The 17,647-nt window shown below is 41.2% G+C and overlaps 1 long non-coding RNA gene across 2 annotated transcripts in view; it reads left to right on the forward strand.

Moving 5' to 3' along the window:
• LOC107315543 overlaps positions 1-17,647 on the forward strand; it is a 212,171-nt gene that overhangs the window by 96,909 nt on the left and 97,615 nt on the right. For both annotated transcript variants that reach the window (XR_001555957.2, XR_001555956.2), the window contains exon 3: positions 9,706-9,809. This is a non-coding gene — a long non-coding RNA (uncharacterized LOC107315543). The remainder of the gene's footprint in view (positions 1-9,705; positions 9,810-17,647) is intronic.

Below are 17,647 nucleotides of genomic sequence, written 5' to 3' on the forward strand. Positions count from 1 at the left end.
ACTTCTCTGCAGGGAAAGGGTTGGTCCAGTGTGGTTTGAGTATTCCCAATCCATTTTTCCTTCAGAGGGAGCAGAAGGTGCTCAGAACTGAATAGAGCCAGCAGTGCTCCCAAGAGCCCTGGTCCCCTTCAGAATTGTCACTCAACATTAGCACTGCCTTGGTCTGCAGCCTCAACACTGGGCTCATAACTTCAGCACTAGGAATGCATCTGTTTGCATTCAGTCTGAATTTATCATGGGTTCCAGGTAAAGATAACCCTGGAGCTGAGAATGTGATGCTCACGATAAATTCTTAGCAAAAGAAGTGAATGTTCCCATCCTGGCAGTGTTATTCCGGCCTGCTTGGAATGCCTTCTGCACCTGGGTCCTCCCAGCAGCCTCCATGTGGAGGAGGAGATCCTGAGCCAGTTTCTCCTTTTAGCCCCTGGTGTTTTTATTAAGGTGGTTGTGTTGAAATCCTATTTCAGATATAAGTAGTTAAACTAATCACATGTGGCCAACTGGCTGAATAAATGGAGCTGTGCTCTATGACTTACTGAAATCCAAATCCTGACCAGGTTATGCTGGTGATGACCTGCGTATCATAGTCACTCACACTTAAAATCGTAAGCCCAGTGCTTAGTCTGCAGTGCTGCCCTCAAACTGAATCATGACCTGCACTGTTGGCTTCAGGTGTTGCTGGGTGCCTCTGTCTGCATGATAAAGACCCCTCTCTTGTTGGTGGGGGCAGTGCCATCATTGCTATTAATACTCTGGAAAGATGTAGGCCGTGTTGCAGGCCACATGCATGTAGTTAACACAAAGGCAATAAATCAAAGGCTGATCGTATAAATCACATAGCTCTCTGTAGCCATTTGAATACGTAGGCATCAATGGGAGTTGTCAGTGTACATGCATCCAATCTGCTGTTAGCAGATGCAGGGTCAGGTCCCACCACTTCAGACTGACAGCTCCGCTATGTCAGGTAGGAAGTCGTAACCTCGTCTTTCACTTTTCGGGGGTTCCAGAATGGGCATTGCTATGGTGATTGAAACAACACAGTGGTATTGATGCCTTCTGTAGAAAGGGGCTGTAATTGCATAGATGTGCTCAATTATACAGAATTCTGTATGAGAAGTAACAAAAATAAGGTGCATTTTCTTAAGGCTCTTGGGAGGGGCACAGTACACATTTAGTACACACACAGAGCAATCCACAGAATAATCTGTGGAAAACCTACGCTGAAGTATATTTTACTTGTTACCATAAAAACAAAATACATTGTATAATACAATGTGAATGTTATGTATTTACATATTTCTAATTGACTCATTCAAAGAACAGTTTCAGAAAGGTTTACTTGGGGAAAAAAAATGATTCTGGTGAAATGAAATGGCAGTATGCACAAAGTTTACACTGCCAATACATTCTCCCATTTTATTCTGCCTGCAAATTCATCTCAGCAGCAATTAAAGGGAGAAAAAGAGGAAACCTACATATTTACAGTTGCCAGAGCAATTAGATGTAAGCAAGTTTTCTACCCCTTATATGCGTGTTGTGAAGGTGGTGACATTCAAAGGTCATTGGGGGGGCAAGCTCTTGTATAAGGATTTTGAGGTGCATCCAGCTCAGGTTGGTCAGCTACTGCTCCTCATAACAGGCCCTTGACTTGCAGCCTCCTTCCTCCCACTGCCAGCATCCCTGCTGCACCCTGTGCTAGCTCCCATTTATGAAGAACAGATGTGGAGATAAAACCCAGCATTCACCTTCAGAGCTGTTCCTTACAGGTCAGAGCTAAAGGATTTAATGAAATAGTAATGAGAGGCATGCCACTACCTCTGTAATTTCTGTAGCGCAGACAAACGGAGGTTATCACTCACTAGTGCTCTGAGTCTGGCATCTTCTGAAAGCATGATTCTCTTTTAAAAGAAAAGGTTTCAGTTAATTCTGTCGTGTACGTCACACCCTGGGTGATATATGAGTCTTATTAGTACGTACAGATTTATGAGACAGCATATGGTCCTTGAAAAGAAAAATCTCTTAAATTATTGCATTTTGCCTCTCTGACCTTTGTTCTTGCACAAGGTCAAACGACACTTTTAAAATGTCCCCTGCCACGTTCCTTAAAGGCACAGAGTGCTGGGGTTGGCTGTGCACCAGGAGCAGAGTGAGGGCTGTGGCAGCACCTGAGAGATGGGAATGGATGGCTTTTGTAGTACTTACAGCCCCCATCCCTGCTGAGCCAACCAGAAATTGTGTACATTGGAGGCTATTTAGAAGTAAGCAAGCCTTCCTTACCCATAACGTGTCCTTCTCTTGATGAAACCAATTTGCTATTCAGAGAAGCGGCAAAGAAATGGACAAATAATGATGTTATTTGTACTTCAGGAAGAGAAAAATTAATGCAAACCAACTAAAGAAAAGGGACAATGGAGAGAAAAAGGGAAGAAAGAAGGCAAGGAGACTAGAAGGGAACTTAATTCCTCACCTTCCTCTCACAGCAGTTTGTGTGCCATCTTCAGTACAGAACACCACAGTGTGCTCTGCAGGCACTCGGCCGTGGGAGTGAAGAGCCAGCAGACCCACCTTCTCCCTGACACACATGCAGAGCTGTGAACCACTGGGAGGTGGCAAAGCACACTGCTAAATTATAGAATTAGAGAATTCTAGAATCATGAAGGTTGGAAAAGACCTATGAGGTCTTCAAGTCCAACCATCAACCCATCACCATCATATCCACTAACCATGTCCCCAAGTACCACATCTCCATGTTTCCTGAACACCTCCAGGGGTGGTGGCTGCACCACCTCCCTGGGCAGCCTGTGCCAATGCATTGCCACTATTTCTGAGAAGAAATTTTGTCAAATATCCAAACTGACGACAAGTGACATTAAACAAACCATCTGAGAGGGCACTTCTTCATCCTCAGAAACCACGTAGAAATGGTGCTGTTTGGAACCTTGTGAAAGAAGCCTTTGCTCTTTCTGCATGTTCAGTGTGACCCCTTGCACTCCTAAGCAGCAGGAGGCTGCTCAGGCTGAGCTCAGCAGGCAGTGCTTGGGTGAGAAGGACTCTTACTTCCTTGCTGCAGAGGGATGCTGTGGGGCAGCTGAGGTGGCTGGGGAATATTCTGGGACAAGGCTACTTTTGAAAGGAGGAGTATGATAGAATCTAGGACAAGTGAAGGAACTTAAGTCAGATAGTACTGTCTGCTGCTTCTCTGCAGTGATCAGGATTTCAGATCTTGATCCATAATAAAGTTAGAATGAGAGGGAGGCACACTTGCATGCCGGGCCTCCGTGGGAGCAGGTATGTGGATGTAGTGAAAGGGCTTGTGGTGAAAGTCCCCCAGAGAAGCATTAGAGGTTGACACAGAAGCATCCCAGCAGGAGTGAAAGGGAAGTGCTGCCTGAACTGACCTGTTATTCTGTGAGCAGTTAAAATGGGTTGTCTAGTAGTATTACTTTTGGCCTGAGCTTAAGTATGTGCCTGTGAGTGTATGTACATATTAAATAAAACACAGAGCTGGAAACCTCATTTTCCAATTGCATCTAGCAGAGATACCATGTAAAAACCCGATCTCCATGGCCCTAGGGACAAGCCATGCTACAGCTAAATGGGAACTGCTTTAGTCCTCCTCCAAACTTACCTACAGTTACCTCCTGTTTTGGTAGCAGTGACTCAAGTGAGTGCACAAAACTGTGTCCCGTTGTTCCTGGCAGGTAACAGGAATGAGGTGTGGACAATAAAAGCAATCACATTCCCATCATGGGATATGCTGCAAACTCTGGATTTTTCCTTAAACTGTGAATTCAAACAATGGCACTATTGGGAGTAGACCAGAAAGTAGCTGTAAAATACACGTTTGCTACCAGGTGTTGCCTTTAATTCCTTTCATGTATTATGTCTGTCAGATTACCCATTTTCTATTCACAGTGCCCTCCAGAATCCAGCTGCAGTGTAGATAATGTAGATAGTCACAGGGTTTTGTTTGTTTGTTTTGCCTGTTGATAGATAATAATGTGTTCTTGAAATGAATTACAAGAAATCAGACCTTTCTAATACAGAGGTTTATTAGGAAGGTCTAGCATAATAATTCAGCTTCTTCTATGTGCCCGAATGACTACGCTGTGAATTCTCTTCCTTCTCAACTTAATTCAAGGATCATTTCCACAACTCGATTTACTCTTGTACCTTCTCCAGCTACGCTGATTGAGGTAATAGACTGGCAAAGAAAACAAATCAAGGCTCACATCATGGTACACGCTATATTTTGCTCAGGCTAAATTATATGTAGTATTCCAAGTACATCATTCTTTGCTTCTAGTAAAGGAAATGGAAAAGACAGGCATTTTCAGGGAGGTTGCGCAGTTGCAGAGTATTTGCTGTAGAAGATTCTGCAGCTTCTTCTGAAATTCTGCAGCTAACACTGTAAAGGAAAGGCTGCACAAAGGAAAGGGGAGAGCGTGAGAGGGAAAGCTCTTCTGCCACAGCAGTGCAGCTGCAGAGCTCATGGCACAATGCAGGTGTGGGGCTGTGTGGGTAAGGCTCAGCACGCACACACAAGCTATGGTCTCAGAGAGCAAATGTCCCAGTGCAGGCATATGGGCTGTCCACATCTGAATGAGGTGATGGAGGAAGGTAAAGTAACCTTCATGAGTGAAACACGGCAGAGCATGTTAAAATGTGTTTCTTTTGTGGTCTCAAATCAATTGCAAAGTGCTTATGCTGTTTTTTGTGAATGTGCCACGGCAGCTAAGCACGTTTTGACATCCTGCACTGGTTGCTATTATGCCTTTTGAAAACCTGCTGATTTGGAATGCATATGGTCATTTCAAATCGTTGGCTTTGGCAGAGCTCTGTGATCACAGGAGGAGGATCATTACTCTGTTTACTGTTGTTACCATGCCAGTGTGATGCTATATGAGATGGAAGTGCTGAATATAAGTCTTTTATAGTTATGTTTGAACAGTCAAATAAAAGGATGATTTGAACATGCTGAGCATTACTCTTCTCAGATATTCTGATAGAAGACATCGTCCTGATGACATGAAGGGTTTCACGGCTGCAGCTTTCTCAGAATTTCACTGCAGCAGAAGGCAGCACTCCTGCAAGATCAAACATGGTTTAGCATTGCAAAATCTAGCACTTCAAGTATCACTTTAAATGGGATAAAAATGAAAACTCTGTGACAGGGAAAGGAAGAAGCAGCAGCAGAAGGAAAATCAAAGTGGAACACTTGGGTGTAAAACAAAGCCCCTCTCAGCCCTCCCCATCCCCACTGTTTGGAAACATCCTCACATCTGGTCTGATCCTAGAAGAGAAAGAGATTTTACATCTTTTGCTATTTCCTTCCACTCACAAAACAAAACAAAAACAAGTGCATTTTAAATTACCTTTAACAAGAAAATGATGTTTATTTTATTAATTTCAGTAATTTTGGAAAGTCCAGGCTGCAAAGATAACTGTAGCGGTCTTATAAATGGGACTGATAACAATGTCTTCCTCCATTTTTCTTTTCCTACGGTGATGGCATTATTCTGGAGATCAGATTGTATTCCTGCTGCTGTATAAGATCTTTACCTGTGCAAGGTAGCCCTCAGATGAGCTGGATTTCCCAGCATGCATGACTTGAAAGCGGTGTTAGAGGAGTACCTTGAGATGCAGCAGGTGAAGGGGCCAGGGCTTGTTGGCTGCTGGGTTATAGGTGGGCAGTGCCCCTCTGTACCTCCCTGCTGAGCCCTGGGCAGCCCATGGCTGGGTCAGGTGCTGGGAGAGGACTGGTGCAAGGAGTGCTCACTGCACTGCATTGGTCAGTGCAGGGAGGGATCCCCAGTGTGCAAAGTTAATCAAGTTGTGGCCTAATTAAAGCACATAGCTGCATTTCTGTCTGCCTGCGGTGCCTAAGACAATAAGCTCCAACAAAGAAGCCCCGGTGGTGCTGTTTTGTGCATTTCCTAAGAGGTCAAATAACTGGTATTTGAAATGTTGATCATATTGAGAGAGAAAAGGGTAAGATTTGTTTGCTTTGTCCCTCCTAGCATGTTGGTTTTAGTACCTATTATTTGATAGTACTATTTAAACCATATTTTCCATTCCATGGTGGCTAAATACTAACAAATAGAACTCCTGAACTGATGTAACCTTAACCTCTACTTTGTCATATACAAAGTTTTCTAATATACAGAACAATTTGAAGTCAAGTTTCAGTTTTAAAGAATCCCAGGTGTATTTATGCTGTCAATCTGTACAGTGTCTCTAATGATCACCTAATCACTCTAATCACTACTGAAATATACTTTACTGGTATTTTTCTGGTTTTCTAAAGGATTGTAGAGAATTCAATGGTATTTAATGGCTGCCATAGAATGTATCAACCAGTTTTCCTCCTATTCATTTTATCTAACGTGTATAAGCAGTAAGAGTTATAACACAAAAACATCTAAGAAAGCACTTTAATTTTGGACAATAATTGAAAGTGCATTTGTTTTAGTAACCACTGTTACCTTTTAATTAATAGACCAAACACCTGAATATCTTGTTAGTACAATCATTCTGATTTTTCCCCTTATGCTGTAGTCATCTCTGTCATAGGAAAGCATCACAAAATGAAACCAAAAGTGAATGACCTAGTATTTTTTTTATCTGAGCGTGGTATCAATTCATATTCGTTGTTCCTAACCACTCAGGAAATGGTGAGCTGCTCTCATTTAACTGACCATGGAGCAGAATCTGCTTTCTCTGCAGTGTGCCAGGTGATTTCTGCTTGCTTCTGCTTTGGGCTTGTGAATGAGAAACTGTCATGAACTTTGGCTTTCACTGAGCAGCTACTCAATAGTTTGAGGACCTGAAAAATACCTTGAAAGAAATGCCATACAACTTATACCTAAAAATACAGCTGCACCTGAGAGCTACAGGAAGACCCAGCCTGGCTTTCCTCTGCTGTCTGCTGCTCAGGGCTGCCTGGCACCTCTTTTTGGTCCTTCAGGATACTCTCGTATTTGTGCTTCTAACACTACTCCCATATCTCTCCATTAAACTGCTCTGAGATCCAGAATCTGAGAAGTCCAGCATCCTCGGATGGGGGAGACAGGGTGGGAATTAAAATGGAATTTCATCAATAACCAGAAAAGTTCCTAACAAAAGCTCATTTTTAGGTTTGGTGAAACTTCTTGGTAGGGGAGTGGTTTCTAATAAAGTGCTTTTGGTTGGTTAAACAGCAATGGAATATTTTCGACCATTTAATTAGCCAGGAGGAGAATGATTGAGAAATCAGTGTGCTAATGAGAAAAGTTTGCATTAAAAGGCTCATCAGCCTCATAGTAGTAGATAAAAGAATATATGAAACTCATGACAATTTGGCTCTAAGTATAGAAGTGACATACATACATTTTAGAGAGAAACATTCTTATATCCTTTATTAACTAGTTTTATTATGACTTGCAAAAGAAATCTGGCTTCTCTAATTACGCTAGACATCCATAATTCACTGCCAGCTCCTCTGGTAGTCTTTGAACCTAACCAGCAGGACAGATGCAGGACAACTTCTTTTCCTATCAGAGTGCATAAAAACATGTGCCCAAATAAATTCATGCCTTCTTGGAGAGAAGGCTGCAAAACAAAACCAAATCAATGACTAAATACTGCAGGCATGATGACCTCCCCTCCACCAGGTTACAAGAACAACCCAGGGGTCAGTTTCCAAGGTACTATTGCCATGGTGGTGGCAATCACAACCTTTGCATGTCCTGTCATGGACTAGAGATGTGTTGTCAGATGGTGTTTTCTATTTCCTTCCCACTTTCCCTGGTCTCTTGTCTTCCTTCCAGGATTTTATATCTGAAATAACCTTGTCAGTAGGGACACAAAGCTACGTCCTGCATGTTGTTACCTCCACAACAAAACATGACTGAGGCAAGTGCAGGTGGTCTGAACATCTGCAAGGGCTCTGTCCTGTCTCATTCATTGCCTTATTGCAGCTGCAGAGCTAACAGTTTTTCCTAACACTGTGATTTATTTTTTGAGGAAAAATTCATCTAAGTGATAGCAATGCAAGCAAATGAATGTGGACGTACTGAACTGAGATAGAACCACCTGGGTTTTTAGTTTGTTTTTTGCTTAGCGATTCAGGGGATCAACACGTCATGGTTGTGAGCATTTTTCTTTCCTGACAAGACTCACAGAAGTGTGTATTTAGGCTAGTTAGCCTCTTTAGCCTGCTCAGCTTCTTGCCACCCACATGCTGGTGCACTGAAACCAGACACAGGGAGATTCCTCTGCCCCCTCTGTTCCTCTCAGTGTCTCTGGTAGGTGGGTCAGAAAGCCAGCAGGTGCCTTTATGGCCACGCACACTGACCTCAGGCTTCACACAGAGCTGTCGCCTTCCTGCTGCAATACGTCCTTCTTCTCACATGTGAGTTCTATTTGCTGCATTGTCACTTTATTCTCTAATGCATTTTCTCTCTGTCCTTTGTTAGCTGAGGTTGTCGTAGCCTTCCATGGACTAAAAGAAAGGGAACACAATACCTGCTAAGGGAGATGTCATGGCCCTTCCATGCATTCATTCTCAGCATGCTTTTGTGCGAGAAGCGAGAAAAGGGCCGTGATCTGTGCAGAAAATACATATGGTAGGGGAGTAGCATTGTAGCTACAAGATTCAATAGCATTTACTTAGGTAACACTTCTGAGTCGAGAGGATCACAAAGTACAATCTATAAGGATACACATCTGAAGGGGGAAAGAAAAAACCCTGCTGAAGCTATACTGTTGCTTTTCTTATCAAGAAAAAAAGATAGCAAGCAGGTAATGTTCAAGGAGAGTGAGGAAGTCCAGCAAGTCTGTAATAATAGATGTCTTGAAGTATTACACAGATCAGGTAACCCAACTGGACAAGTTTTATAGATGTTATTTCTCACTCCTTGAGTCTGCTGCTTCTGAAAATAGTTTTAGTTCTGTGGCGTGCATGAGAGGAGGCTGCTGTCATCTTAAATAACCTGAGGAAAAGGGAGAATTACAAAAATAAAAATGAGATTTAAAGAAGTAGTAAAGAAGAGAGAAAGCAAGTTTTTATTCACGTCGTGGCCCCTTGCTTCCCTCTTGCTCTGAGTGAGGAAGTGCTCCAGAGAAATCAAGGTGTTGCTTAAATAGAGGAGGGAGATTCAGTCATTTTATTTCATTGTGTGATGAAACATTACCCTCTTTGGATGTGTTGAAATATGGTACCAATTAAGGGCAGACCAGCAAAACTAACCACGAGGTTGTTACAGAAAAGGGTTGAAGGACACCTCATAAAATGTTATCAAGCCTTGGCAGTGGGTGACAAGGCTGGCAGACTGGAAGGAGCTAAAGAACTGAAGGGGGGAGCAATGGACAGTTTCTGTACAGCTTTTTCTGCCAGTACCTATCTTTTTTCTTACTTCTACCAAACTCTACCTATTGAATTCTCTGTTTTCATTACTGATGACTGACCTTCATTATAGGACTGGAACAAGCCATAAGAAAATGTGTTTATGGTGCTGCAGAACATTATCTAGAAGGCACTTTTGCAAAAAGTCCAGGAAGAGGAACAAAATATTGGTATAAAACTGCCAAAATTAATTCAGACTAATTGCTAAGGGAGAGTTATATAAGAAATTTACAAATAAGATATCTAACCTACTAGAATATGATTTCCTATGAGCTTGTACTTGATATTCTTTTAATCCTTCTTCTTGCTTTGTCTCGCAGCTGACATGCTCAATATCTGCTAAATGGACACAGGGAGATGCTTGGCTGGCTCCTGACTTGCAGGACAAATACATGTTGAGATGAAACTGACTCCCCACCAGAAGGTAAGTAACAGTCTCTACTTGATACAGTTGCCTACTAATGATTAATGAATCAGATGTCTTAACTCTGTAAAATTATGTTGAAATTGCCCAAATGGTGTCATAAGTTAGTAGTGAAAGGACTGGAACAGACACAAGCAGATAGTACAAGTTACGTGTTCTAGTTCTGCTGGAAAACAGAAGAATTATCTTAGAATCACAGAATGGCTGGTGTTGGTAGGGACCTTAATGGTGATCAAATTCCAACTCCGTGCTTTGGGCAGGGTGGCCACCCATCAGATCAGATTGCCCAAGGCCTTGCCCAGCCTGGCCTTGAACACCTACAGTGATGGGGCATCCACAGCTTCCCTGGGCAGCGTGTGCCAGTGCCTCACCACCCTCTGAGTAAAGAATTTCCTCCTAACATCCAATCTAAGTCTCCCCTCTTTTAGTTTAAAGCCATTCCCCCTTGTCCTATCACTGTCTGCACATGTAGTATTGTGTTAACAAGACATCATTTTAAAGATTTTAAAGAGCCATCCAGGGAAGTGGTGATTAGCTTCTCTCATGTGTTTTAAGTCAGGGAGTGCTTATCCAAAAAGAAGAGACAGACTGAGTGTTTAAGAATTTGCTTTATCTTGCTCATCATGAATACATTTTAGTTAGGGACTAAAATAAAATATTTAAGGTATCAGAAAAACAGGAGGACTTGCAGTGACTGTTTCCCCAACAGACTTCTTTCAGACTGCTCACATATGTCAGTGATACAAAGTGGTGCATTTGCTGAGGTAAAGACTTTGTGCCAGAGGGCTGTAGGACACATTGCCTCCTCCCTTGGGGCTGCAGGTACCTGCTGCAAGACACACTCATCACTTTGCTATCCCTTCCCTTAAATAATAAATGCAATTACTGTTTCCTGGCCTACGTGGCTAGGCCTGCTGGGTTTTCATCTGAGTTCTGGTTTTGAGCAAGATGAGGGTTTTGGTTTCGATGAGAGCTTGCTGATCATCTGCTGTATCTATTCATGGCATCAGATATTTCCCAAGGTATGGATTCTAAATAATGTTGTGGTTCACATTCTGTTTTGAAGGAAAAAATGTCTACTTGTCAAGAAGTTTTTGAAAACAAATTTATAATTTATTTATTTTTTGTTCTTGTTGTTGACAGTCATCTGTAGTTAGTTTGAAATGACCTGAATGTAATATGTTTATTCTCTTTGCTAGTTGAGTAACTTCCATAGATAATTCTTGGTTTAGGAACTGTTTTGTTTGTGAACTTCAAACAGGCCAGGAACTGCATGTTCCCTGTCCAGCCTGACCCTTCAGGATAAGGTTTCTGTTAAATCTAGGTAAAAATGTCAAAAAACGTGTCTTTGGAGTGTTCCTTCATAGTCGCTTATGATGCATTTTATTCACCTGCTTAGAAAAAGTACACAGAAATTGCCAGCCATGGTGAAAGTAAACTAGAGTTTTTCATGCAAATAGCTCTTCATGGTTTAAAAAATGTTGCTTTTTGCATCTTGTATTTTGTGCTTTTTAAATGTGAGTGGAATAGATTAGTATAATGAATATGAATTTCTGCTAAAACAGTCCAGGGAAGAAGTAGATGCTTTCTGGGAGATATTACTGAGCTAAATGTGAGGTCCTGGTCTCTCTTAAAGTATAAATTGATTAAACTATGTCAGACCGGCTGATCCAGCGGTATCTCCTCATTTAAAATCTTATGATTTATCTATGCCATACATATTGTACACACCTCTATACTTGAGTTATGTCTTGCACTTAACTTCTCTGTGGTACTTAGCATTGACAGGGGAAGAACATTTACATTTTAAAGTGATTTTTACTGTAAGTTAGTGGCAATACCTGTGTACTCTTGCAGTGTGTATGTAAATATGAGGATGCTCTAAAGGTATTCTATTATTTTGGCCCATGTAATGAAAATCAGTTGTCAGTGGGATAGTAGGAGAGGTTGAACCTTGCTGACAAAATGCCGTTCCGTGTTGTTGCTGTGTGACAGATGGCAGCAGAGGGGCAGTCTGACAGAATGGCATCTGACATGGAACTGCAGATGAAGCAAGGGTGTGTCATTCTGTTCCTCTATGTGGAAACAATGGCACCCAGTGACATAGGAGCTTGCTGAGTGTTTGTGGGGACCAAGCAGTGGATGTGAGCACAGTGAGGCAGCAGGTGGTGTGTTTCAGTGGTGGTAACAGTGACAGTGGGTCACCTCCTCTCAGGTAGAGTTATGTAAGTGTGGTATGCAGGCTCTTGCTCATCACAGGTGAAAATATGCAGCTTATGGTGGGGACTATGTTGAAAAAAGGATGATTTATAGCTGAGAACTCGCTCTATCAAATAGTGTTACTCTGCTTTTTGTATCTGTTGTAGTTTCTGTGGACATAAATAGGAGGCATTACTTTTAGAGTGACTTACCTATATGCAGTAGGTACAAAAATGTTGTGTGCATTGAAGCTAAGGAAATATATTTGTGGCATGTTATGACTAGAAAAAAAGTCACCACTTGAAGATGCTTTGAGGTTTGGAGCTCTAGTATTAGTCCTTGGAGAGAGGACTGTGGTTAGGCAATTACGAATGCGTGCTAAATTAATGAATCCCACTGCTTTATCACAGAGCTGAGGTTTTTGAGGGAATATTTGCAGAAAAAAAGGTTTCTCCTTATTCATCCACATGCAGGATTTTCTCTTCAATGATATTTCTTGCTTAATGTCATGGATGCTAAAGATGAAGTCCTGGGGTAATAGGTTATCTGTTTCTATGCTGTAACTTTCATTGTGCTTTAAAACTGTAAGTCACATGAGGCGAATAATTGTATTATTTAATTTCTTCTGGTTCCAAATTACCACAGATAGTACGTAACTTAAAACTGTCATCTCTCTCTACATAAAAGCAGTGTATTTTAGATAGATTAGCGGTCCTTTCGTATTGAGTGATACAAAAGTTCAACTCAACTGACATCAGGACATCGGAATACCAAGAATTTAATACCCCCAAGTTTGAGATATTCAAGTCCAGCTTAGCTGTCTGGGTTGGGCTGTGTCTAACAGAGGGATGGGAAGTACTGAAGCCTTACAGGCATAGCACATTAGGAACTCACCCTTGGGGGGAAGAGCCCTTTTTGTGGTCCCTGATCTTCACTCAGAGCCTGGAGAAATAATCCCAGGCAGAAATCTCAGGGTGAGGGAGAAGTATAATTCATAATAATGCTTTTAATCTCTCTTTACAAGAAGAAAGAAAAGAAAAAAGAAATGCAGGATCATTTATGCATATTGTATATGCATATTTACAGAGACATACTCAAGTCTCTGATACGTGTGCCAGACTCCGAGTGAATTTATAACAATTGTACTTTACAAAGCAAAGGGGCTGGGCTGGTACACGGGGTTGTGACATACTGGCACTTCTCCCAGGCTGCCAACACGTACAGTTGAATCTCATTTTTCATTTCTGTTCCTCCTGTGAAAAATAAGGCTTAAAAACATTTATTGAAGTGCAAACCGCTGCAGAGGTGTCTACCCACTGGCAGCCCAAACCAGAGCCGCTGAGGGATGTGAACTGGCCTTTCATTTCAGTAGCTGACTCAGAGGTGATATGGCAGTGCAGAAGTCAATGCTAAGTGCTACTCTGCAAAAGAGTGGGGAGGAATCCCATCCAGAAGATTTACATATCCGTCTGAGTGTCCCTTTTGTTTTTATGCAGACAAAGCTACATCTCCATCTTCTTAAAGTCCTAAATAGTATCCCAACATGACAGTGGATATTCCCCCTCGGCTGGTAATTAATCTTTATGCTAAGATGTAAAGTCTAGATTTCCATTTGTTGTGCTTTTTGTCCTCTTTCGGCCTCTACTTGGTATGAGCTGCTTTTTTACCAGCTTTGAATTAGGTTTTGTTACAGGTTAAAGTTCTCCTCGCCATATTCTAAATTAAACTTCCGTGCCTTTTCAGTCTGCATACATTCTTTGTCAGGGATGATGCAGAAGACATTAAGGAGTTCATTAAAAAATATGATTAATTAATTTTATTACAGTAGCACTTAGAAACCCCTGCTGAGACAGGAGACCTATTGCAGTGGGAACTGTAGGGACACATAAAAGAGTGAGTTTCTGCTTCAAAGAGCCGAAAATTGAACCAGAAAAGACATGTTTCCCTTGGCTTCAAGGGAAACTGAATAAGGGCTTTTGTGATATTCTTGAGCAAGCTGAAGCCCCGTGTTTCATTGAAACCTTTTCTTTTTCATTCTGCAGTTTCATAAAAAAAAAATAGATGATGAATGAACCCAGATTCAATTTTCAATTAAAAGACTCTCAGACTATCTGGTGCTCTCTCTCCCCACAGCCTGCACCTTTTACTTTCTCCATTCTTTCTCTGCAGGAACTATACAACAGCCTTGAGCTCCCTGATCCTCTTCCTGCTAACCTGTTCAGGCAGCTGTGTTTGTGTCTTGCCATCATATTTAGAATAGTGAATATTATTTTCAGATTTCAAAATGGAATCTACTGCTCTTTGGGGTTTTTTTTGTTTTTTGTTTTGCTTTGTTTTGTTTTGTTTTTGTTAGAGCTGTAGTTATTTGAAAATACTAAAAGTTAAAGACAAAAGCAGGAAGAGCATTACTGGCACAGGCATATGAGGCTGGCAAAGGAAAAATGCAAGATAGACCTATTAGGATGAGTGGACTGTTCTGCCCCTTTGTTTGCTTTTCAGATGCCTCAGATGTTCTGCAGTCTGTGGCTTCTTGGTGTGTGCCTCAGTTTAAATTTTCATAGTACTCATTTCACCGCTTAGCCGTGTCATGTTGTGTTACCCCGTAGCACCACGCATCAAAACTTTATAATGGAACAAACACAACAATCACTTCAAACTAATGCTGCCCCTGTTTCATTATTCAGTGCATTACATCACAGGCTGCCAACAAAGAAGATCTTGGAGTTACATTTAGAGGCATATTTACGTAAGGAGTGTGTGTTGCGGGGGGAAGTTTGTCCATTTGGTGGCATTCTTTTTGTGTGCACTCTGTTCTCCTCTTGGGAGAAGAAGTCCTTACTCACTACAAGAATAAGAGGGAGAGACAGGCATGAATTGTCAAAGCGCTACCTCTTAGTCATAAAAATCTATCTTTAAACTCTGCTTCTTTTGGTGGAGGAACGTTTGTATCAACCTTATGCTTAGTGTCGCCTCATTTTGCAACTCTAGTTTATTATTAATATAGTTGTACATTCTTGAACAGAGCTGAGAAAAGGATGTGCATAGTCTGGGTGTAGTGGCTTTATGTTCAGCGAAAGCATGATTGTGCTGAATATTTACAATTAGTTGCTGTCCTGGTTTAGAAAAATATCAGGAAAATCTTGGTGGGGTTAGTTTGTCTGTTCTTATTTTTTTTTGACACAAATACTGGGGAGAACTATGGCAGAATTTGGCAAAATATAGAGCATGCAGATGAGCACCATAATAAACAGACAAACTGATAATAATATGAAGTCATACTGATCGTTCTCTTGGCATGTTGGGGTTTAGTGCTGATGACTTATTATACTTCATACTGTGATAACAAATATTCTTTGGTATGCTTTGGGAAGGTAATGAAACTCTACTGCCAGGTTCTGACACCTTTACTTTGAATTATCCATCAGTTATCATGTGTAGAGCTCCATGGACTTAAGAAGGAGTAATGTATCTCTGAACATGGCAAAAAAAGGATCTGACTTTCACTCTTAGGAAAAAAAATATCTACAAAAATTAGATATATAAGTCACATAGGATGATTGTTTTAATAAAAGCTTTTGCACCGTTGTTCTATGGAAGCAGGAAATATATCTGCTTTGATTTAAAGAGGTGTCTTGCTGGATGAGGTTATCAAAAAGAACTCCAGCAGAGGACACAAAAGCATTCAGAAAAGGCACAATGAATTTTGACTGCTTTTGAATCTATTTATCAAAGCCATTGCCATTCCCATTTCGACACAGGTGGAACAATAATAAATACCGAACAAAGCGACTCAATCTGTATTCAGAGCATTTCAATACATGGAAAGTTAAATGCAAAGAAAGAAAGCTTGTGGAGTCAGACCTATTGACTCCCGCTACTTCTATTCCTCATTGAAAATGAATGGTAGATAGTGCACAAAGACTGGCAAGATGTTTACATTACTGCGATTAACATATAATAGGCAGCACATTCTGTAACATGAATTTATTATTCAACTGAATCAGTTATATTCTACATCATAGGAACACAATCCAGCTATGAACCTTGGCATTTTCTTTCAGTTTGACTAAACTTACATGTCAATTTCTAAACGTTCTGGAGCCATATTATTTCTCCAGCTGCCATTTATCCCTCTAGGAAGGTCTTTGTACACGAATGGGCCCCTGTCTGGTAAAGAACTGCTTCTTCTGTGGAAGACAGGCAGTGGGAAGAATCCTCATTGAAGTTTTGAGTCTTGGCTTTCATGAGAGTCATTCCCTGGGAGCAGCCAAGCATGGCACCAATAGCTCACTCCATGTTCATAATCTTCCAAAGATCAGTGTCTGCGCATTTCTCTTTCCTTGGATTTTTCTTTCACTGTCCCTACAAGCTTAAAGGGAATTCCTAGGTGGAATTTCACCCTGCTCAGGGACATAATGACCACAAAGGCTAAAAACTGAAATTCAGTTTATCTCTTTTTGTCTTGAAATTTCCAAGGCTTTCTGGCTTTCTCTGTTTTCAGACAGTATTCAGCGAACAGCCTAGCACATCGCTGTTTGCTTTTTGGTCATTTGATCTGTCCTTTGGGCAGTCACATAGGCATTTCTCATTTCAGACACCCTCACTCTCAGCATGCTGCAGCATTTTCACAAAGCTGGTTCAGAATCATGCAGCAAAGCAAGGAAGTGGATTTCAATTTTGAGTTGCTGCTACTGTTGTCAAAGTTCAGTGCATTAAGCATGGATTTTGTTTTCATTGCTCTCTTATAACACCAGGAACTACATAAACTATGAAACACGTGCTTAATGTAAGTAAAGTAATGGAGAAATATATTGTTCTTGTTATTTTAAATGTCACACAAGATCTTGCATTCATTTCAGTGGCACAATGAAGCAAGCTGCAGTTTTCACAAAGGCACAGTTTTAGGCTCTGCTAGTGAAGAGATGAAATGTTCTTTTGTTTCCTTTTGCTGCTCCTCCACAGCAGCACAACGAAAATCTGCCTCCATGTTGGAGCAATGCAGATTGCTTCCTTCTTCTGGCTGCCTTTAGCTTGCAGGGTGGAGGATTTTATGTCCCCCTGCTGTCTACAGCCATATTTCCTGCATTCAATTTGATGTGCTTTGTGTCATCTCTAACATATCTGTTTTCTCAGTTCAAATACATTACATTGCAACTCACTACAGTATTAAATTGAAACTTGAATGCAGTCATACAGGAAATGAATGAGGACAAAAGTATATATGAAAGATGGCTTGGATACTGACCATACATTAAGGTATGAGCTCCCCAAATGGCTAATGCAGAAAGAAAAGGGCAATGCTGCCCATCCTCTTGAGGCTGTCACAAATAAATGTTTGCAGACTATAGTGTCAGTCCCTGCCTTTGTTCAGTCCCTGTAATGCTTATGTTTCCACTGGTTAAAATATATATATATGTATATATATAATCATTTCTACTCTACTTTCTATGGGTTTTTATCACCCTCTTACTTCCCTGGCTGTTGCTGAATAGGTGAGACAGTAGCAGAGACAATCTCACTGTCTGCCTGGAAGAAAGGAAAGCTGTAGCATAGGTATGTAGCTGTTATGTTTGAACATGCCAATACAAATTTCAGTGTATTTACGGGGGGGGCAAAATTTCCGCAACCTGCTGGAGTTC

This window comes from Coturnix japonica, chromosome 6 (assembly GCF_001577835.2).
Source record: "Coturnix japonica isolate 7356 chromosome 6, Coturnix japonica 2.1, whole genome shotgun sequence".
Lineage (NCBI taxonomy): Eukaryota > Metazoa > Chordata > Aves > Galliformes > Phasianidae > Coturnix > Coturnix japonica.